Below are 23439 nucleotides of genomic sequence, written 5' to 3' on the forward strand. Positions count from 1 at the left end.
TTTGACAAGTAACTCCCCACCCTTCTTCAAGCGCCTTGAGACCCTCTGGGTATGTAGCGCGCTATATAAATTTATTGACTTGACTTGACTTGACTTGACTATATTTGTAGTATAATGCTAATATTTACCTGTGGGTGTAGTGTTTTGTTACATTTGTCTGCCTAATTTGCTAATCTCTGACAAGCATCAAAGTATGAGTGCACATTTATCAGTTAAATAATTGTAAAAATGCATCATTTTACAGCTCTACTTAGTCTCAAAACACAAAATAAATAAGAAGAAATGTCAAGAAAATAAATACCATGAAACCAGGAGCACTAATTATACTGCACATTCGAATAAGGGAGAGGGGATATTTGTCACGTTTGTGACAGAGTTACCTGTCTGCCAAATTCTAAATTAGGCCATAAGTTCATTAATGACTACTGGTGTTAAAAAATACATTAAAAAAAAACTAGCTGAAATTCAACAGCAGTTGCAACTCACCCCATAAACTGCTCACAATGACCGCACATGATACCGATGACAACACAAATAACATCATCGATCACATCACCATAGACATTACTGATCACATCAGTGGAGTCAAAAGTGATTGCCTTTTCCACCTATGTTTACCGGCAGTGGAAATACAGCTTTGCTTATGTATGTGTCTCCTGAGTGAATACATCCGCACATTGTGGCAGTCAGTTTTTTATTTGGTCAAGTCTGGTAGGTGGGCATAGCTTTGTCCACTTTGAAAAAAGCATGGATTTGTAAGTACTCTATTCCTGTGAAAAGTTGGTTCATGGGCTTTCTCATACTATACGACTCAGGTTGGCTGCTCCAGGTGAGTATAACCCCTTATCTTTTCTGTGCAAACTACTGTGAATGTAAACTCCTATTGAGGGTGCACCTCAAACAGTTCAACCTCATTGGTGCTTCTCATGATCGCTGTATGAATGCCCTTCTGTGGTGTATCAGGTTTATTAGATCTCATTTAATTATTTAGGGCGTATGATGCTGTTCTGTGTATACATCCAGATAGAAGCTAAAGAGTCACTATAGGAACTCTCATGTTACCTGTCGTCCGCTGTGACTATGACCTCTTGGCTTCACCCATTGTTCAGTGCTCGGTTGCTTCCTGGCTAGGATTTGCACCATACAAACATACCTACATACATATATACCTCTGTATAGCTATCTGTGTTGAGCTAGTAATTTGCGACTGTTTGAATCCTTTGGGGCAGATTTACAATAACTGGCGCATCCCTGCATATCAGCAGGGATGCGCCAGTTATTGTGAGTCACCGGTCCGCCACCATAGATGCGCCGCATTTACAATGCGGTGCACCATGGGGCAAAAACGGCACAGATGAGTGACGCATCTGTGCCTCAAAGGCGGCGCATTGCTGGAGTCACATTGCAAGCGCGATGCAGCTCCAGCAATGCTCTGGGGGGCCCTATTCTTATAATGCTGTGTCAATCATTACGACTGCTTCAAGCAGGCGCAGGGTTTTGACGCAGCATGGGCCCAAAGGTGACTGAGTGAAATCTTGTATATTTCACTCAGCCACTTTTAGGAGGTGTTCCTGCACCGCCGGAATGCCCCCCCCCCCCATGCATGAACGCCTCCTTCTGGCGCAGGGCTTTACAACATGGCACATCTCCCAGATGTGTCACGTTGTAAGTACCCCGCACCATGGCGCATCTTTTGCGCCATCGCTGTGTCACAAAAGTGACGCAACGGCGGCGTGAAAGGGGCGCAAGGGGCTTGTAAATCTGCTACTTATTTTTTTCGGTGTTCGTTGCTTTCCTATAAACATGTATTTATGTGCAATGGGGAGAACAATCGTAACCACTGTTTTGAGTGTGAGAAAGATCAGAATATGTATCTTAAGGCATCAGTTCTTTCGATGGTTCGAAGAATGAGGATGTATCAAAATTTATAAAAATTCATCAAATATGTCCTTGGGTTTTCCAACGACAATCCTAGTGCTTACAACATGTACCAAAATTGTACTGAAATCCAGTCGCAAACATTGAAAAGATGCCATCTGCTGAGTTTGGGTGGTAAGACATTCTCAAAAGGGAAGGGGTCGCCCTGAGGCCCCTTTACCTTTGTGAATCCCACCAAAAAATGTTAGTAGTAATAGTGGGGCCACTTCCAACTCTCAAACTTAATAAAATGTATATTTCTTGTTAAACGTAGCCCTGTATCCTTCAAGGAAAGGTTACTTTATGTTAATGCAATCACAGACATGGTGGTCTACTGACGTCAGCAGGCCACCACATCCCTGTCATGGCATAGAAATATAGTGAGACGCAAATTGTGACTATCTCATAAATATTGATGCGGCTGGCCGGATTGTGAACCCCTGCATTTCAGAATTTTGTGAACCGATATTTTAATACATAGGTTGATTCACAAAATTCTTGTTCATTCATAAGAAGTAGTCGCACGAATAGCAAACACTTTTTGCAAATGGAATTCTGTGAATTAGGCCCAAGGTCTCATCCCCATCACACAGGCCACTTTGGGCAACTACCACACAGCACTTTCTGCCTTATCTTCTCCTGTACATACAACGAGGCTTCAGAACCCTCTTTCGTCCTCATGGTTCTTTTCTCTTTCAGCGGCTGACGGTGGTGCTGGCCTTGGCTACTCTGGTCTCTGCATTCGGCTCATCCTTCCAGTATGGCTATAACGTGGCATCGGTCAACTCTCCAACTCTTGTAAGTCTTTTTGCAATGCTTGTTGGACACTGGCAGGGAGAAAGATGGGGGGTACTGAGCAGACCACAATGCACACTATTAGCTGAATATTTTGCTTGCATTCTGATACTAGCTCTGTTTTCTGTAACATTTATTTTTCTGGGATCCACTGACGCTTTTGTGTTTATTTTTCCGGTGCTAAAAGTAGCCTGGATTGGCTGATATTATAGTGCGTGACATCTCAAGCTGCTGCCCATGTCACTGGGGAGGGTCGTCCAAGCCCAGAGGGCAGCAGCTGCATTCTAGAAGAAAAGAATAATGCCCTGTGCGAGGTCTATGCTCAAAACCAGATCACTTACCTTTTTGGAAATATCAGTGACACTGTGCCCTAAAGACTAAGTTATTTTGTTTATTATTTTTAAAATATTTAGGGTAGGATACATACTAAGTTACGCATTAGGGTAGGATATGCATTAGGATACGCAATAGGATGAGGATGCAGATTAGGATACTCAATAGGGTAGGATATGCACTTCATGTTTTACAAAGTGCACATCCTACCCTGTTGGCACCAGGAACACTGCACACAACTATGCAAACCATTGTCCCTATCATATTTATTCCAGAAGAAGGAATCGCCATAACAACGCGTACTTTAATAAGATCAGGATAATTCAAAACACAATATTTCACAAATGATGAAAAAACTGAGAAAAATGGTTTTAAATCAAGAGCGGAGACGTTTAAATTTCTAAGAGCCCCTTGGGTGACATCTTGATACTTGGTTCTTAAGGGGCGACAAATTAGTGTGCATCGAAGGACTACATTTCCTGCACTAGAATTCTACAATTATATAAATACCAGCAGCCCGTCCCGACCTTGTCCGGGAGCTTTTAGGCTTCCCCCTACCCCCGCCTGCCCCAACATTGCCCAGCAGCCCGTGCCCCCGCCCGCCCCGTCCCCCGCCTGCCGCCTGGCCCGACCCTCGCGTGGCCTGAGTCAATCCTCGTCCCCGTCCCCGTCCCCCGCCTTTCCCGACCCCCACCTGCCCCGACATTGCCTTTTGTCCAGTCCCCGCCTGCAGCCCGTGCCCCCGGCCGCCCCGTCCCCCGCCTGCCGCCTGGCCTGACCCTCGCGTGGCCTGAGTCAATCCCAATCCCCGTCCCCATCCCCCGCCTTCCCCGACCCTCGCCTGCCCCGACATTGCCTTTTGGCCGTTCCCCGCCTGGCCCGACACCCGCCTGCTTACCTTTTCCGCCACTCCTGAGGTCACAGCTCCTCGCCGCTCTGCTCCTCACCGCTTGTCCGCCGCCGCTCCTCCCCCACGCCATGTCCGCCTCTCCATGCTGCTCTTCATGTGACCGCTCCTCCCCCGCGCCATGGCCGGAGCTCCTCTGACGCCGCTCTGACGCCGCTCCTCGACATGAGCACGCATGTCGCGGCCGGCGCTACTTTGGGGGGGGACTACTTTTTTTTAAATATTAATTTTTTTAATAAGGTTTATTTTGAAACTTTATATAGCCTATAACCATCTACACACCCTGACGATTTCTACGGCGTATCGGGTGTGTAGATTGGCGCAGTGGTTCCGGAGTTTACCCGCCTCAAAGCCTGAAACTTTCTCCTTTATTATAGTAGTATAGATAGAGGTTTTTGATTTGATGTGGCAGCTGACCCAAAAATAGTCTCAGGTTTTGTGCTGGTCTGTGGCCTGTTGCATGTAGCCTTCAACTAGAACCATTGTAATGCAATGTTCGCTTCTGCGTAGCGTTGAGTTTAAGGCCGCCTGCTTAGTGAGCAGATTTGGCGTGAAACATGTAGAAATGCTGAACAAAGAACCCAAACCACCTTTGTTCTCCTTTTTTCCTGACTCTCTGCACACTGAAGTTACTAAGGTGCAGACCTGCCAACTTCTAGCAAAATTTCACCATGTGTGAGGAATGGGTGGAGGGGCAAGGTTCAGTGCCAAGCACAGCCTGAGGCACTTCTACCGGCCCTAAAACCCTCCACTATAAAGATCAAACAGCTTCTAAGCCTGCTGCTGAAGTCCTGGGGATGTTTCACACCCCATAATGCACATCCCCTGTGTAGGACCTCAACACATGAGCTGGAAACCCAATCTGTAAAGGGATTTCCAGCCCATCTCTGGTACTACATATGATACGGACTCTTCACCTGTAGACTACGTGAAGGGGGCCAATATCGTGTGTCACATGGTACTCTAGTGAGAGTTGGTAGGTCTGAAGATGATGTGCCAGCTCTAAAAAAAAATTGTATAAATAGTAAATGTATAGGACTTTGAATAACGCTCTACCATTTTTGGTTGAATATTGCTTGTGAGTGAATTCCTTGGACCAATCACAAGACAAGCAGTAGTGCCTTTTTGCTTTTAGGTTAATATGAGGCAGTTACAGATGTGCTGGGCTTATAGAATGAGGGTTCCAGTAGTCCTAGACTGCTAGGCAGTGGCGGCTCGCATAGGGCGTGCTGCTGGGTGGTGGTGCGGGGGAGGGGCAGGATGGAGGGGGTAGTAAGCTTGGACATGTGACAGAATGGAGGAAAGTAATTATTATGTTCCTTCATTCCGTCGTATGTCCAAGTTTACTACCCCCCCACCCTGCCCATCCCCCAGCTCCACACCACCACCCAGCAGCATGCCCTATGCGAGCCACCACTGCTGCTAGGGCCTCCATTATGGGTGTTTGAAATCTATTGGGTAAGATAATTTTTGCCTAGTTCAAGTTTTGTTCCTTCAAATAGATGCTTACCGAGCCAAAATCTAGATAGCCTGGTATTTCCTTGCCATTTTTTTCAGTCAGCAGGTTTCACCTGCCAATGTTTATTAGGGAAATGTGGTTTTATTTGCAAAATAAAAGTAGAGCTTCACCTAGGGCAACGTGTAAAGTATTTATGCAGCACCAAAACCGTAATAAAGCAAAAATGCAAAAAACAATAAAAATCCCAAACTTAATTAGAAAAATAGACAAAAATGTGATAATCATAATGAAACCAAAATGACAAAAAACGAATAGAGGAAACCGGTGATGTGAATTTTTATAGTTTTAAGTAAAAATAGAGCCAAAAAGTACAAAGTGCCAAAGATAGTCAATGGTCACAGTAGACCAGGATCTCTGTACAATTTGAGGCTGACCGTAATGATGTGGGGGTCGGATACACCATCTTTAAACAGTGCTAAAGGAGGTCGAAGACCTTCTAACCTGGAAGGGCAGGGAGATCCTTTTGTACACCACAGGATGTGGGTATACAATAAACAACAAAGTATCCATCTGCCTAAAGAGGAAACAAGGAGGGGCACGTGCGTGTCACGACTATACACCACCTCAGTGAGAGGTGGAAAAAAAGAAAAGTGATTTTTTTTATATATATAATACTCTCCCACTCTAGTAGTGGTATGCTTCATCATCGGGTTCACCTAACCCGTATCAGCCAGGGTGTGCTCAACCATGTTCCAGGGAGCTCTTTGTATATTAATGTGTCGGGGACGCACCGTGAAAATAAAAATTCCTCATCCACTCCCAAGGTATCCCTTTGTTTGCGGGGAAGATGGAAAGGATTCAAATAAACTTCATCGGGGGCAACAAAGATGCAATGGTCCTATGACCCTTATAATGACAACATGTTTCTGTCATACACTACTGGCTGTACAAAGTCCTGGGTATTCATCAGGCTGGTGTGTTTTTCTAAAACTCCCCCAGTGACGTTTCTGTCCTCAGAATTTTTTTGTTTATGGCATGAACGCTAAATATAGGCATGCAGAGCTAGTTAATACTTGCCAGTCCAAAGGTACCTATTGATGAGGAATTATAAACCAAGCAAAATACATTAGTGCCAAAGTGTATTTACATGACGCGCACAAACACACCCTGATGTGCGTTTCAGCTGACATACTTCATACCAATAGTTACTGCAATCCAAATTATGGTCCCCGTATCACATAAGCATTGCATACCACTTTTGGGCACATGCACTGATTCATGCATATGTTTCTCAGTTGTAAGACCAATCCAGAACACATACATACTCAAAGCTTAGTAGTTGTGCTCAAGAAACGTGGCCATCATGTCAAGATTAAGTTGCCCGTGGGAGGCATACATTGGGAGTGACATGGAGGTGGTCTTAAAAACCTACCCTAGTAGTGGGATATCCAAACCCTTCGGGGGCAGAGGGAGGTTGTCCCTGTAGTCATAGTCACATCAGGGCCACAGCACCCCGACCCCGTGATGCCCAAACCCGCAAATAACACACAGACACAAGTGTTAAGTTTGGGAAAAATTGCTGCAGGTTTATTACATACAACATATGTAATGATGGTGGGTTAACTTACGGGCGATCCAAGGGCAGGCCGCATTCTCGCCACCTGCCCACCTGTTGAGCCAAACAGCACAGTGGCGAACCACCCAACTGCTGCACAATTATTATAATTATTATAATTATACTACACACGCCCCTTTGCGGGCGTGAATTGGCAAACCCCCGGCTGCACAGGCCCACAACCGCCTGAAGGACTACTGGGGCGCCGACACGAGTTCCTGCACCTCCCATGAGGTTACAGGTTAGGCTCTGAGGTTATGCTCTGGCACCCCTATGTGCCCGCTGAAGTACAGTGTTTGCACCTCTCTTCTTCCGGATCGCCCAGTAACTCCGCCACAGCCCGTGCGGTGGTTCCCGCTGCCGCACGGGCCCCCCACCACTGCTACTACTCTCTACCTGCAACCTTCGCACAGAATTGCTTCCTTCAGATAGAGGAGGAACAGGGCTAAGCCCATAGGCGTGAGATGAACACCATCTGCCACAAATAACCCCCGACCTACAACCTTAGCTCGGCAGAGCTTCTCGTCAGTCCAATGAACAAGACCAAACAACAGGTGCGGGGACCCTATCCACCTCGAAGAGACCATAGCTCCTGACATGAACCTTACATGCCTGAAGGAAAGAAAGGCCCCTCTGCCACTAATCTGCAGATCCCCCCGGGACCTAGAACCTTCCCAAATTAGAGTAACCATCCCCGGTTCTAGAGGCCATACTACCAGGAGAAGACCTCACAGAAAGCGTCAGAAGACTACACCCCAGTGAAGTTACGACTATTGCGCAACGCCGTCCTCTACACCATCAACCAGAAGGTGTGCTCACTTAGAACGCTTGTGCTGCTATCCTCAAAGAGCACATGGGAATAGGGGGATCAATACAGCATAGACTATATAACTAGGGCGAGGTTCTATAGGATATAACAGGAATTACTGCAGGCATCACCGCACTCATGGGTTTTAGTCTGGAAGCAGCTTAGGCCAAGCAACCAATAAGTTAGCTAGTCTGCAGGTTGACTTACGACCACCACCAAGGGGTAGCTGAACTGAAACCAAGGGCCCCTTAAGCACCTGACCTGCATGAAGACCCGCCTGAGAAACCAATGCCACTCTGACACTAATCAGCATATCCACCCGGGTAAATCCCTCTACAGCAATAGTGTAGACTATCCCAGGTATGTGAGGTCATATCCCTGGCAAGAAACCAGGTGATGAGGGAGCCTCCCCTGCTGGTATCCCACCCTAATCATACAATAGGGGAACCAACGCATGTCACTTGAGACACACTACACCTCTTCACACAAAGCATCAGCAAACTACACCCAATGATGTACGACTCCTGCCGAAGCGCAGTTCTCAAAATTCAACTGTAACTGCTATGTTTCCGCTTGTGCAACTATACTCACAAAGAATACATCAGTCTACTGCAGAGCGCAATGCATATATTGGTATAAAACTTGCGAGGTGGACACACGCAATATACATGTGATATACAGAATTGCCAAAGAAACAGCCGGAATCACATGACCCCTAAATTGCCTGGAGGCTGCAAGTCCATACTACCTCAAGGAAAAATTGTCTTAAGGTAGACTTACGACCCCCCCAAGGGATATGGAAACTGAACCACGGGGGGGGGAGAGGGGCCAAGGTTGGCGTCATCCAACGACAAGCCAGCTTCTCAGTTTGGGAGGGGCATAACGGAATTTATAGATTACTCAGAATCCACACACCGCTGGTCAACGCAAGCCAACGGGGCCCCACCACACCAACTGTGATAGAGAAGGCAAGAGTCCACCTGAAGGGAGCCCAACGTGCAAGCCACCACCCCAGAAAGGGAACGAGCCAAAGGGTGTTAAGATACCAGATAGATCGTTCTATAGAGTCTTCTATGGGCCCACTTCTTAGGGGTTATTGGCAGAACAGGCTCAGGCTGTGGTTGCACCAGTTGCTCCATGTATACCTGAAATGGGAGTAACAGTGCAGGCTGCTGACCCTTCCATCTACTGAGAGGCAGCAGGAGCTCCCGGACTGATGGCGCAGCGGGTGGGCTGCCTCCGGATTCCAGAGCCTTGAATGAGCAGACAGACGACAGCAGTATTATGGCAGGGGCGAGATGACTATTGACATGAGACCTTTCCTACTCGTAGGGAATCTAACACAGTACAGGTCCCAAGACTGTGCATAACAGGACTAGATATACCTCTTGGTTAAGGCCCCAGGGGAAAATGTGCCAGGGGATATTCCTATTAGTTAGGGTTGGGCCTAGAACATGCAAATAATCCTACTTTGACACATCCTAAACTGTCTTCCATACCGACAAACCTTGCCCTGACGAACAGTCAAATGGAAACCCGGATGTGAGGGGCCTGCCAAATAGAGCGCCACAGGAGAAAGCAAAATTCCCACCCCGCCATAAAGACACTTGATGCAGCTCGGGGCTCTCCATAGCACACTAGACGTGTAATTATGCAGTGCAAGAGCAGGAGTCCTTCCACATGCACGTACTGAGCGCGCAACGACGCGCCTCTCCTGAACCAGCCGCCATTCATAAATGGCTGTGCACCCATGACCCATAAGTCGGCACCTCACTTGCAGAAGACAAGCGCTCATTCCATGCACGCTGCGCGCCATATCCCCTGTACACCAGCGATCAGTTGTTTGCACATATTGTCCACACTTATGCAGTAGCATTTGCTTGGCTGGTGTTGCATATGTCCAATAACTGGATACTCGGTCACCTGTACATACTGATAACCTCATGCATTGTTGGCTCACAGCTCACCTGAATAACGCAAAACTCTAACATGGGCACACAGTTACACGTACACAGTCGCCTCATACAGTTCTAGCTTGCTGCCTGCCTGATGTATCACACCTCATGCGCAGGGGCAGCCAGTCACACTTGCACATTGGCGGCCTCATGCAGCGCACAGTAGCTAAAGGCCTGGTATACCGCGTCCAAAAATGCAGGTACACAAACCCGTAGATATACTGCAGTGTCGGCTTTCTGCTAGCCTCGCGCGCACTGAGGCACTTCCAAGACAGGAGTACTTCCCTAAGCAACTGAGACGTTTCTGACTAATATCGGATTATTGGCCCCGGGAAATAAGTGAAATGACTCTCAGTAAATGTGTTCTGACACCTATAGCAAAGGCTGCGCTATGTAACACAGGTGGAACAGGCGAAGCACCGCTCCTGCCCTGCAGCATGATGGAAGCATAGACCATGCTTATAATAATTGAACATGGTTCTACTATTCGGCGCTCTGACACCTAAGCAATGTTCGCGCCCGAGCATGGTACAAATGTGTAACATGCGCACGCCACTCTTGTCTTAAAAGGCAGCTTGTAAACTGTACACTTGAAAGTTTTTCCCCCTGTGTCAATACTGTTTGTAATGTGACACGCCCTGCCGCATATTCGAACTTATTGTGGGTGCAGAAGCGCGCTGGCGTTGCTGCCAGTCCTCCCACAATGTAACAATTGCCTCCTACAGCGCAGAAATAATCGCATACTGCAATACTATAATATTAACGGATCTTGCCTGACAAGGGAGGGGTGGGAGGAGGGTCCCCGGGAAATGTCTCGCTTCCCGTGTACGCCAAACAACTGAAATAGGCAGCATCAACGCCAGGCAACGCCTGTGGAACAGGTCTAGAGACTCAGATGCAAGGAGGGGCAGACGCCAAGAAATGAAAAGCCTGTCTACAAGGTGCTCACTTTCTAGACCTCAAATGGATAAAAGGCTGAGAGGACCCGACAGGATATAACCTGAGACCGAGAGGTTGAACACGGGCCCCCTTTGTGGCTGTTTCGGTCCACTGAGCCATCCAACCCGGCGGCACCCATCGGCCCGAGAGCCACCGTAAAAACTGCCAGCCGATGTGCAATGCCACCACTGGAAGGAACCCGGGTCGAACGAACCTGTAAATGTACTGAAAGCTCGCATAACGGACTCCTTTCCCACGACATGCACCGAAAGCTCGCATAACGGACTCCTTTCCCGCGACATGCACCGAAAGCTCGCATAACGGACTCCTTTCCTGCGACATGCAATGACGCAGATGACCCTATATTACGGGAACCGACGCAACCTAAAGGTTATGACTAGATCTAATGCACCTTCTACAAAGTACGCCCTCGTGAAACCGGACAAGATGCATTTTGGCATCGCAACATCTGATAGTCCCTACAGATCTGTGCCGCTAGCAAGCATCACTTAGTACACCCCTCCCTTCACATAAACGCATATCTTTGTGTGATTGAAACCACAATGATTGCTCCTGTCTTGACGCCTAGCGCATCGCGTACCGCAGACATGATGCGATAGCGAAGGGTCAATCAGTGACGCAGGACGCCCATAGTGCGGATCATCCCGAGGGCCTGAACATGCGAGCATAGATGCCCAACCCATGGCAAGCCACATGCCTCGAGGTACTATGGCCTAACGATACTCCGGACGCAACTAAACAACCAGCGCACGTGATCGGCTTACCCTACTCGCTGAGATATGCAAGGCCACATATAAATGAATTAATCACTCGAATGGGCCTAGAGCTACCATGGCCCCTTGATGTTATACACCAATAGAAGATACGAACGCAAAGCAAAGTCGTGGCCAAAATGGCTTACCTCCCTCGCAGAAATATGCGTCGCCACGTGTCCGAACGGAATAAGTCCCTCGCTTGTGCCTTGAGATACTATAGTCCTAAGACGCTAAATACGTTTTGTCACTGCGGACACCATCAACACCACTGCGCACGGAATAGGCTAAGTCATCGCACTGCCGAAGCAATACCCAGTAAAATATGAAAGAATCACTCAATTGGGCCTCGAAGTAATATGGCTCAATGCTACTATAAATGTTTTTCTTATCTGCGCACTCCCTAATGTAATACTAATATACTGTTCATATAATATTTGTACACTGTTTGTGTGCTGCTTGGTTGTAAGGCAGCCAGCCCAAAGTAACAATCAACCTCTGGTGGAAAATTCCACTAGTTTACCAAGCGCACTCCTATATGTTTAAAGTATAACCAATGTGAACAATTGATAACCTATAATATTTCAATGTTATCACTTGAAGAGAAAATTCAAAGAAAGAAATTCTTTTTCAAAACGTAGCTTTATATAATCTTTTGCTTGTAAATCTTGTTCATTTCAACATATTCATCTGAAAATTAACAAGTAAATGTCATCACATTATACATTTGTTGTAATAACTCTGATGTTGAAAAACTTTTTGATGAAGGTGAAGACATAGTTGAGAAATAGGCCCAATGCATTTCGGGGGGTTCCCTTCTTCAGGGGCAATCTCAACTCCTCAATGTCATTTATCAGAATTCAAGTGCGTGAGCACCGAAGCCTTCTGTGCTCGAGCACTATCAAAGTTGCGTTATCCTCTCCATTAAGAATCTCAGTTCGTGGTAGAGTTTGGAAGCACAACGGCGTCATTTTGAACAGTTAGAGATAGTAACTAAGAAGCCCAGATTCTTAATGGAGAGGATAACGCAACTTTGATAGTGAAATATCAAGAAGCATTCCCCGCAGGTGCCGGTACGTGCTCGAGCACAGAAGGCTTCGGTGCTCACGCACAAGTGATTATTGTCTTTCCACTTAGACTTATTTCTTTCAGTCACAGCTACTTAGTATCAACTGAGAGATTGAGATTTATCAACTTTACATGTTGGAGCACTTGAATTCTGATAAATGACATTGAGGAGTTGAGATTGCCCCTGAAGAAGGGAACCCCCCGAAATGCATTGGGCCTATTTCTCAACTATGTCTTCACCTTCATCAAAAAGTTTTTCAACATCAGAGTTATTACAACAAATTTATAATGTGATGACATTTACTTGTTAATTTCCAGATTGTGTATTGATTTCAAAATGAATATGTTGAAATGAACAAGATTTACAAGCAAAAGATTATATAAAGCTACGTTTTGAAAAAGAATTTCTTTCTTTGAATTTTCTCTTCAAGTGATAACATTGAAATATTATAGGTTATCAATTGTTCACATTGGTTATACTTTAAACATATAGGAGTGCGCTTGGTAAGCTAGTGGAATTTTCCACCAGAGGTTGATTGTCAATGCTACTATACCCTTTATGAATAATACGGACTCCAGCAACAATTTCAGGCACGCAATAAACTTACCAATCTCGCAGCAATAAGCAATGGCACATGAAAACTCACTCCCCTAGGCCCGGAGACGAGGCAAGAACTCGCAACAAGTAGCTGGCGCTGTGAGAAACCGTGCAGCACGGGGGGTGCGCAAGGGGGGTGGGATGCGAGTAGGGTCTGCAGTAAGGAATGGGGCCCCCGCTTACTCAGCAACGTGGGACCTGGAGCAGCGCATCGTGCCCCTGAGCCGACCCATGCGTCCCGGTAAAGAACTCACCAACACCCGGCCACGCACTGCAACAAGACGCCGGACACACAGCCCTATCAGTGGCGCTTTAAGAAATCATACGCCCCATGCTAAACACATCGCCTAGCAATGATGGACCCGGAGGAGAATTGGAGAAGACATGCCAAGCGGCAACAAAGCCATGACTCGACCCGCTGCGGGATACCCCTGCCATGTCATTGAGCCCGCCCTACACCCAGCCATGACGGGCCAGCGCGCCAAGGATCCCGCTGCAACTGCGCTCCAACAAGGCCCGAGGTTAAAACACCGGAGCCTCGCCGAACGATTTGCCGAACGCAGCCGGATCCCAGCCTGGCAACGAGGCACCAGGGTGAAGGGCGTGGTAGAAGGCTGTGGGGGGTATTGGAAAGGCTGGTGAAAGAACCAAAAGGATGAGGAAGATGACGGAGAGCACCGTTGCTGCGGGCCACGTGCCCCCGGGAACAATACATCCCCCTGCAGGGTCCTGCAACTCGACATGGCGGCCCCCGAAGGCATGCCCCCGAAAATGGCGGCATCCCCACCATGTGGCAATGCACATAAAAGCATTAGGCATCAGAGAAATTGCCCCGGGGCCTCCGCCCTACTCATGCCGTAACAGAAATGCCCCGTCAAATACACTGCCGCCCCGCACATGCATATAGACCACCCCATCTGATACTACTAACAAGCGTGCATAGCGGCACATGCGCAAATCATGACAAGGTCTGTAGCAGACCACCCAATCCGGATAAATGTAGCACACCGAATACGCCTCACCCCCATAGCACAACGATGACACTCTGCTGCATATACATGCCCCAAACGTAAATACTGGTACTGCTAGAGGGGGGGGGGGGAGACCACCAGGACGGGCGCGCAAAGGATGGGCCGGGAGCAGGGCTGCAAAACAACATGTGCGTCGGGAAACGCAAAACGCGCAGCAATACCATACTGTGGCGCAAGAATGATGAAACAACAAGTGCCCCTCGGATGCGCCGGTATGCCCGCCGAACATATTGCGAAACCCAAAACCGGATCCCTGAGCTGCGCCGAGACCGTAGATGAGCCCCTCGATGCCCCCTATGCTGTCACTGTGCTACATACTTCAGTCAAATATAACTTACCCACTTCCGAAGAACTTACAAAACCTTTGCTTACACATAATAGTCTCGGACATTTGAAAGAAAAACCCCCACGAGCGCCGCATAAACAGCATGAACCTTATTCAATCGCATGGCAGCCTCAATCAATCAATCAATCAGTGACACTTATAGAGCGCGCTACATACCCGTAGGGTCTCAAGGCGCTGGGGGGGGGGGCGCTACTGCTCGAACAAGCAACGCAAGAACAGGGCGGCGGCGAATCACAATAAACATTGACGGTTTTAAACATTTGCTCCCATAAACAGCGAGTGCACGCTAACACCCCGAAGCGTACGGATATCCAGATTAAATTGAAAGGATTAGTGATTTCCGTCTGAAGGCATTGAGTAGCGGCGGACACTAGAAACAATCGGCTCCAATATAATCGCGCCCATTAATCATAGCAAGCAACAACGGACATCTGGGCCCTGAGGCACCGATTAGGCGCCATGACACCCAAAATCGAGCCGTCCGGAGCGGCAAAGAGGCCTCCACGAAGGTGCAAGGGAATAATAAACCCTCTGAGGCTCCTCCCAGCCGCCCCGGACATGCGTCAGTGACCCGCCTACCCACTACTGGGCGATACCTGCCCAGGAGAGGAGTGGCTGGTCACAAGGTGGGCGGGGGCAGCCCTCCGTGACTAGGAGCCCGCCCTCCTGATGGCCACTGCGTGGCCTCGGGCAAGCACAAAGTCTGGATCCCCCATGGGAAAATGAGCAAAGGGAGAAGGAAATGCCGAATGTATCAGCACAAAGATAACGCTGAAGAGGGGGAGCATCACTGACTGCCGAGGACCTGGGCGCTTCAGTTTTAAGCCCTGAAGTGCCCAGGTCCGAGTGTCAATCACTGACACGTCCTCACAGATTGGGGTGTGGTCAGTAGTCTCACTGACCCCTTCCCACTCTGTGACGAGTGAGGGACTGCAGCCTGTTCTATTGGCTGACCCTAAGGTCAGCCAATGAAAGAAGGCAGCAGTCCGAACACTCTTGGGACCTCCAAGGCTTCCCTCTCGGAGAGCTGCAGTAAAGGTAAGTTTTATGTTTTTTGATGTTTGGTGTGTGCATGTGTGTATGTATGAATGTATGTATGTGTATTTGTGAGTGAGTGTTGTGAATGAGTGTGTGTGCGTGTCTGAATGCACAGGTGTGAGTGAGTGTGTATGTGTGCATTTGTGGCCCACCCTCCCTGCTAAAATGACCGTCCACCACTGGATACACACTGCAGGGATGTGTATTAGGTCCAAGGATTTGGGATCCTAGAAATCAAGGGGGCACAGGGGGAAGACCTACGAGGACGACCACGTGTTATTGCTGTAAAGAGTGCATTTGTGAAATGGGAAATTGTACGACTCGAAGATTGTGATGGTGGCAATCCAATGTGATTGCATGTATTGCAAGAATGTAGGATTGCACATACATAAAAACAATAAAAAAGGTGGTGAGCACAGACACTTTACCACAGGTTAGCAGATTTAAAGTGCACAGAATTTTTAAGCTTTAAAAATATATGGTCTATCAAAAGCCAAAAAATCTTTGGTCACTTCGAAAAAAAAGCCAGATTTCTTACACTACACAAAACAGAATTTATCGGGCCACTTGTGTGATTTAGTTTTTACAGCACCCTCGCACCTTCACTTTACTTTTACGATCTTTCGGGTCTGTTGCTCTCCGAGCCCATCAGTTACAGTAGATTGGTTCCTACCCAGACATCATATTGGGTCGGGTGAGGGAATAATAGATACTACCGCCGTATGGGATCCTGCTCTTTGACCAGGTACAACCATTCTAAAGTAGACACGATGCCACTGTGCCAATGGCGTGCCAGTGGTGTGCCAAAGACAAGCCCATCTGCGTCCATCTGTTCTTGGAGAGGCCTAGGGCCAGCACCTCTACTCCTGCAGCATAACATGTATCCTCAAATGACCTTCTGTCAGTTTAAGACGCTGTTGCATCGAAAGCTAAACCAAAATGCCATTTCTAAATCTGTAATGTAACTCGGTTAAATGTGTACCCAAACAAAAATATTGAGAAGAGACGGAACGCACCAAACACCGCATGTGTATTATTTAAATAAACCCGTGCAGGTGCTCACCAAAAGGAGGAGTGGACTGGGAGTGGAGTTTGGGGCGGGCCTTAGAGTGGGGCAGGACTAGGTTTTGACCTTTCTAAGCTTTGTATGCAAGAAATCAGCATGCATTGTTAGAACGTCTGATGTATCGGTCTATGAGTTATTACACTAATAACCATTTATATATCACTTACTAATAAATTATTATTATTAACGCATAATCATGTTTCAGCAACGTTAGAATAACAACAGATTGAGGAAAAACAGAAAAGTTCTAAAAGTATGCCATGTAGTTTGCATGTATTTTCTTAATGCGGGATCATAAGTTACCAGCTATAAGACAAGGGTTTTAACTAGTGACCTGCACTGGAAGGTGGCCCAGCCCAGCCAAAGAAGCCAAGTGTCCTGTTAATGGAGAGGCACTGGAATTCGGGTGCCGGGGGCCATAACCAGATGAAGAAAAGCAACCCATGGCGGGATCCGCAAGGATGCACGTGCATGCAACTCCAAGGGACTTATTTTAGCGGGAGAAAAGCTGGAGTTGCCTTCACCCACTTCACCTGGGCATCCATTTGGGGTCACTATGTTCTTCTTAAAGGAAACAGTCCTAATTTTAGCATACACTACACACACCCCACATGACACTTGAAGAAAAGAAAGGTATCCAATTGTAAATTGATCATACATTTTCAGGAAGCCAGAAGGCTCTTCACTTAAGTGTGAAGGAGAAAAGGCCTGTGCCACTGCATCTCATTCCCACCCGCCACCTCTCTGTTCTCTGTTGGCCCTTAGCCTGGTTTGGAGGTAGTTGCCTTCCTGATTGTACTACTGAATATTGACATGAATAATATCGACATAGAGGAATATCAAGGACAGGATATTGAGGGCCAAAATATTGAAAAGGAAAGTGCATAGAGGGAAGTATCGATTCATTATTCCTAACTCCACATCTTTGTATCTTGAGGATATATGTACCATGTGTGTACATATACCTGGAATTAAGAATAGAAAATCTAGACTTACTTACCTGTCAATATTTTCTTTTGATATTTGTCTTCGATATTTAGTACCCTCCATATTCTGACTTCGATATTTAGTATGCACACTGCCCGCCCAAGGGTGCGCTTTGGGCTCCTCCCCCCACCTCTAGGAGAGTATAACTCTGTTAGGGGAGACATCAAATAAAGCATGAGAAGCACCTTCTGTTGAGCAGGTACAATACAAGGCAGACACAATGTTCAATATGGAAGCAGATTGGCACAGTCTGCGATGCCAATAGGACCTTCTTCCTCATAGAAGGGCGTCAAAGAAGTTACTACTCAGGATAGGCCAAGTGAGAAACTGTGTATTGACAGTGATTAATTTTAGCATTTATGCAGCTGGTTGCTGAAACACTCATAATTATTAGTTGAATATAAGACTTTGCACTTAGAACGTGGTGCCCAGTGGGTGCTGATGCTTTCCATTAGCAAAAGGCACACACATGATGGACGGAATGCAGAGCAAATCATACATTCTCCCCCAGTCAATAGATCTGGGTTAAATCCATTGTTCTTTTGCTCACCATGCCACCCCAGTTTAGACCCAGCCATATGCAAATCAGTATTGAACCTGTGCCTCATGGGAACAGTCCAGACCAAACGGCCAAGCCAGGTCCTCCCTCGACCGCAAACAAGCATCAAGCATCCTGGCATCACCCCTCACTAGCCAGGCTAGTTTGAATTCAGCGGCACAGTGAGCCCGGGACCCAGGTTTGGGCATGCTTTCCATTAGGCACAGTAGACATCCTGATATTCCTTTTTATCCGAGTTGAATAAAAATCAGGGCAACCCAAAATTCCCCCAGGCTATTGAGTATGTCCATGTAGATGCAGGGACATACTCCTGAATGAATAATGTCAGGGAGATTGAATCATATATGTAGAGACCAATCCCTAAACCTTGAATTCAGATGCACAGACACCATTCACTAGCCCGCAAAGAGATGAGAGAATTTAATTTATCACCTGCATGGGTAATTTTATTAGTGATATTGTGAGGCCCAGACAGGGGAAGGGCTGAAGTGGCAGAGTAAGAAGTTGCATAGCAGGGACTCACAGTCAGAGGATGGGCAGCAGTTGCAAGGTCTCCATCCAATCTGCTTCAAATTAAACATCCCAATAAAACCAAGTCAATCCACCAGGAGCATTGTTTTAGGGCTTGGCTACAACCAGCTGTCAGGCAGAGAGCTCATGATACCAATGAGATTCTGCATACATACAGTACCAAAAGAATGTTTTTTTTGGTCTGCCCCTTCCAGCCATTCATTGGCTGTTCAAAGCAAACACAAGGAAATGATGGACGGAGCGCTGAAACTTTTCAGACACTCACCCCTAGTCACAGATCTGGGTCGAATCATTCATCGTTCTTTAGTTCACTTCGCCACCCCAGTTCCGGCACAGGTATACGCAAAACAGTCTTGACCCTGTGCCTCATAGGAACAGCCCAGCCCGAACTGCCAAGCCATGGCTTCCCTGCACTGGAAACAAGCATCCTGGGACCAGTTTCGGGCTAACAGCCCTCATCAGCCAGGATAGCTTGAATCCAGTGGCAAAGTGAGGAAGAGACCCACGTCTGGGCATACCCTGCCAAATTAGGGCATACAAAGCAAACACAATGAGATGATGGACGGAGCACTGATACTTTTCAGACACTCACCCCCAGGCACAGATGAATGAATGAATGAATGAATGAATGAATAAAAACATTTATTAAGCGCAAAGCTACCCGAGGGCATCCCAGCACTAATAGCAGCATAAACATTGAAAACCTCTAAGCAACGTTAGGGGAAAAGCCATGTTTTAAGAGATTTCCGAAAGGTCAAATAATTAGGGTCAAGATGAATGTGGAGGGGGAGGGAGCTCCACATCCTAGCAGCATTATTGGCAAACAAGCGACCAACACTTCTCGACTTTTTTATTCTGGGAACTAAGGCGACATGGAGATTGGTTGAGCGTAGGCGACTGTTCGACCAGTATGGCAAAACAATAGACCGATTAATTGGTGGTACCTTCCCTGCCAATGTCTTGTGAACAATACAGAGAGCCTTAAATGTAATTCTCTTCTGTATGGGGAGCCAGTGGATGGTATTCAGAGCTGTTTTTGCGGATTAGCGGTTCGGAATCCGAAGGCGCATATGTGCTGCGCAATTTTGCAAAGTCTGCAGCTTTCTAATGGTAGCACAAGGAGCTCCTAAATAGAGAGCATTCCCGTAGTCCAGGCGAGAAAGAATCAAGGCCTGGGCCATAAGTCTTCTTGCAAGGAATGGTAAAAGGGAAAGAACTTTACGAATCATCCTAAGTATTCCATAACAAGTACCAGCCAATTTCAGGGGCTGATGCTTAAAATTCAAGTTGTGATCGAGCCAGAAACCGAGATTTTGAATCTGGGTTTTGGGAGTAGGGGGCGGGACCAAGACAGACTGGCCACAGCATTCCTACATTAAAAATGGGAGAATTACCTGTTAGCATCATCTCCGTCTAATCTCTGTTCAATTTCAGATAGGAATCCTCCATCCACCAAGCTACTTTCTCCAAGCATGGGCCTAAGCCAGGTGAATAATTAGTGGAGTGATTAAGGGCCACAACAAGTTGGGTATCGTCAGCATGAGTGACAATCTGGACCCCAAAAGGAAGCTCTATCTCTGCTAATGGACTCATATTTATGTTGAATAGAGTTAATTGGGCAGCTGGGACAAGAGTAGACAGAAGTACTGCGGCCCCAAAACAATAGTAATGTGATCTGCTTACCTTACGTCAATGTTAGGGGCAGGCAAAATGTTTCATTCCACCCATGGAATTGGCGGAATTTCTCCACGTTATTCTTGTAATGTGGAGTCCTTGCCAAATTCCGTCAATCACCGCATGGCAGAATTTTTTCCTGCGAGGTTCCAAAATGCAAACGAGATTTGACATCCTTAGTGCCATTCTCTAATACGAGCAGTCGCAGTCGGAGTGCTGCTTCTCAAGTAGATTTGATGCAGCTCAAGTAGATTTTCTACTAGAGCGTCAGCAAAATCAACATGAATGGCTACGCGCTCTTGCGCACTGCATGGTGCCATTCGCATTGATTTTTCAGTGCTGCTCGCACCACCTGAGCTAAATTGCAGCACGACAGGCATAGTTTCTGCCCCTTGGCGTAATCTTGCTGAGTTTTCTGTAATTCTGCGGAGCGAAACTCTGTGAGTTCTGCCCACCCCTAGTCACTGTGTCGCTGCTTTGCTGAGTAGTAAAATGTGTTATTGCCTGACTCAGTGATCCATATTTTATTGCAGTTTCTGGACTCTGCAGAGTACACATGGACACAGATCACCACTAAAGGTGCTTTAACCCCATGAGCAGTGGCACCCATCAACATTTTTAACAGATGCACCACCATGGCAGGACTGCACTGTAGCCACTGCATTCCAATTCAACTCTAAAGCACAGGGTCTTTGGAGGAGGCTGGGCTGTACAGAATAGCACTGTACTATTGAACGGACAACATATTTAGCAGTTAAGTTGTGCAACAAACATCATATATGATAAAGAGTCTTCAAAATTCCCAAAAATGTATTTCTTTAATGTGAAGATATTCCACTACATTGTATCACTGCCTCAATAAAAGTGATAGTTTTTAAACGTGAACTTAGAAACATTCATGCCCCATCCCCACCACTGATGCCATTAGTTAACCATGTGGATAGTTCATTCTCATGTGTACCCCATATGAAGCATAGGTTGATATTCTTTGCAAATTAAATGTTTTAAATGTTACTACTTTATTCCAATCAAGATGGCTTCAGGTGTGCCATACTTTTGTCAGAAGTAAGACTGTTAGCGCTCTAGTTGTTCTTTAGAACACTCTGGGACATTCTGTCATTGGGCTATACTTGGGCTACATCTGGGGGATATTTGTGCTACATTTGGGCTCTTTTGTCTCTGGTGGCCATATTGGGAGACTTATTTGTTATGAAGTTTCCTAATTTACTCATTTACTACAGTCTCCTCAGTAGGAAATACTTTCAGTTTTCTACTTTGATTCCGTCAAGAAGGCATTCAGATGTGACACACATTTGCCATAAATTCAGAATGTTAGCACGCTAGTTGCTTATTAGATCACTGTAGTAGAGCTACTGCTCACCAGGGAAATCTGCTGCTGGTATTGAAAATGCATGTTTCAGTCTGCATGTCAGAATTTCTTTATGAAATAGAAGAGGATTTGAGAAGTCACTCAAAATGTGCCTTAACTTTTCTTTCTGAAGCACTAATCATACTTTCTATGGCAAAATGAAACCCCTCATTTTGTTCATTTTTAAATTAAATGTTTTCAGACTTACCACTTCATTCCAATCAAGATGGCTTCTGGTGTGCCATACTTTTGTCATAAGGAAGACTGTTAGCGCTCTAGTTGTTCTTTAGAACACTCTGGGACATTCTGCCATTGGGCTATACTTGGGCTACATCTGGGTGATATTTGGGCTACATTTGGGCTCTTTTGTCTCTGGTGGTCATCTTGGGAGACTGCATGTCAGTATTTTTTAATGAAATAGAAGAGGATTTGAGAAGTCACTCAAAATGTGCCCTAATTTTTCTTTCTGCAGCCCTAATCATACTTTCTATGGCAAAATATACCCCCTCATTTTGCTCCTTTTTAAATAAAATGTTTTAAGAGTTACCACTTTATTTCAATAAAGATGGCTTCAGGTGTGCCATACCTTTGTAATAAGTAGGACTGTTACCGCTCTAGTTGTTCTTTAGAACACTCTGGGAAGCTGCAGTAGAACACAAAGGAATCAACTGACAGTCTCTGTCCTTGTTGGATGTACATGTTTTACTGAGAATGTCAGACTTCATTCTCACATGACTGAGAAAGATAATGTGAATTTACAGAAAATATGCTTTCAGTTTAGCTTACAGATCCCCTTCCAAACCACTGTGGGAAAAGCATTAGATAATAGTTTTCTTTCAAACATGATTCATGATATCCCAGCAGAAGGCTTTTTCACATGGTAAAATCACCTTAGAACACACCACAATTCCTAAAATGAGCATGGTACCATCCACAAATGATTTATAATGTAACTAAAGTCCTAAAACCTTCTATTAACTGCAATGCTTTTTAATGAGGTGCTATCCAGTATATTGGTCTCAAGATGGCTGCCAACACTTCTTGGATGAAGTGGTGACAGCCAATCAGATCTCACGATGAGATGTGTGGTTAGGCTCCGCCCATATATATATTTTTTTTCTCTTTTGATTTTCTCAGGAACTACTGGAGGGATTTACACCATTTAAACAAAAGGCACTTCTGCGTACCAGTCCCTACAATTTTGCCAAGTTTGGTGTAATTCCGTTCAGCGGTTCGGGCTGTAGCCGTGTCTAAACGTCCTATGGAAATTAACATGGGGAAAACACGTTTTGGGACCCCCCTTTTTTCTCGGTTACCATGAGTTTATTGCCATGGGCGTTGCGGTGGGTGTTCCTACTCAGCGTCCATGGTTTTTGACACATAACCTGATTTCCAACAAAGCGTAAATCTGGGAAGGCATCAAAACTGTGAGCCACCCCAGGGCAGGCGCAACAGTTGTTTTTGTGAAGGAAGATCTACCTTCCTGCACAATAACAACATGCTTTTAACGCAGGCACCCGTGCGCCATGGGGTAAGGGTCATTGTATTGGAGCAAGTCTGCCTAGGCAGCACCATGCCATAATTATGATGCATCTCTGCACTTTCCTCATGGAGCAGCGCGGTGCTGCAGGCTGGCTTGTAGTGCAGAATAGTGTCATTTTCTTGTGAATA

The 23439-nt window shown here is 46.3% G+C and overlaps 1 protein-coding gene across 1 annotated transcript in view; it reads left to right on the forward strand.

Annotated features, from left to right (window-relative positions):
• The first annotated feature begins 2618 nt into the window (after positions 1-2618).
• LOC147710685 (solute carrier family 2, facilitated glucose transporter member 5-like) overlaps positions 2619-23439 on the forward strand; it is a 124078-nt gene continuing 103257 nt past the window's right edge. The window contains exon 1 of the mRNA XM_086921400.1: positions 2619-2715. The gene's annotated coding sequence lies outside the window, so the exon portion shown is untranslated. The remainder of the gene's footprint in view (positions 2716-23439) is intronic.

This window comes from Lissotriton vulgaris, chromosome 5, assembly GCF_964263255.1.
Source record: "Lissotriton vulgaris chromosome 5, aLisVul1.2, whole genome shotgun sequence".
In the NCBI taxonomy this organism is placed as follows: Eukaryota; Metazoa; Chordata; class Amphibia; order Caudata; family Salamandridae; genus Lissotriton; species Lissotriton vulgaris.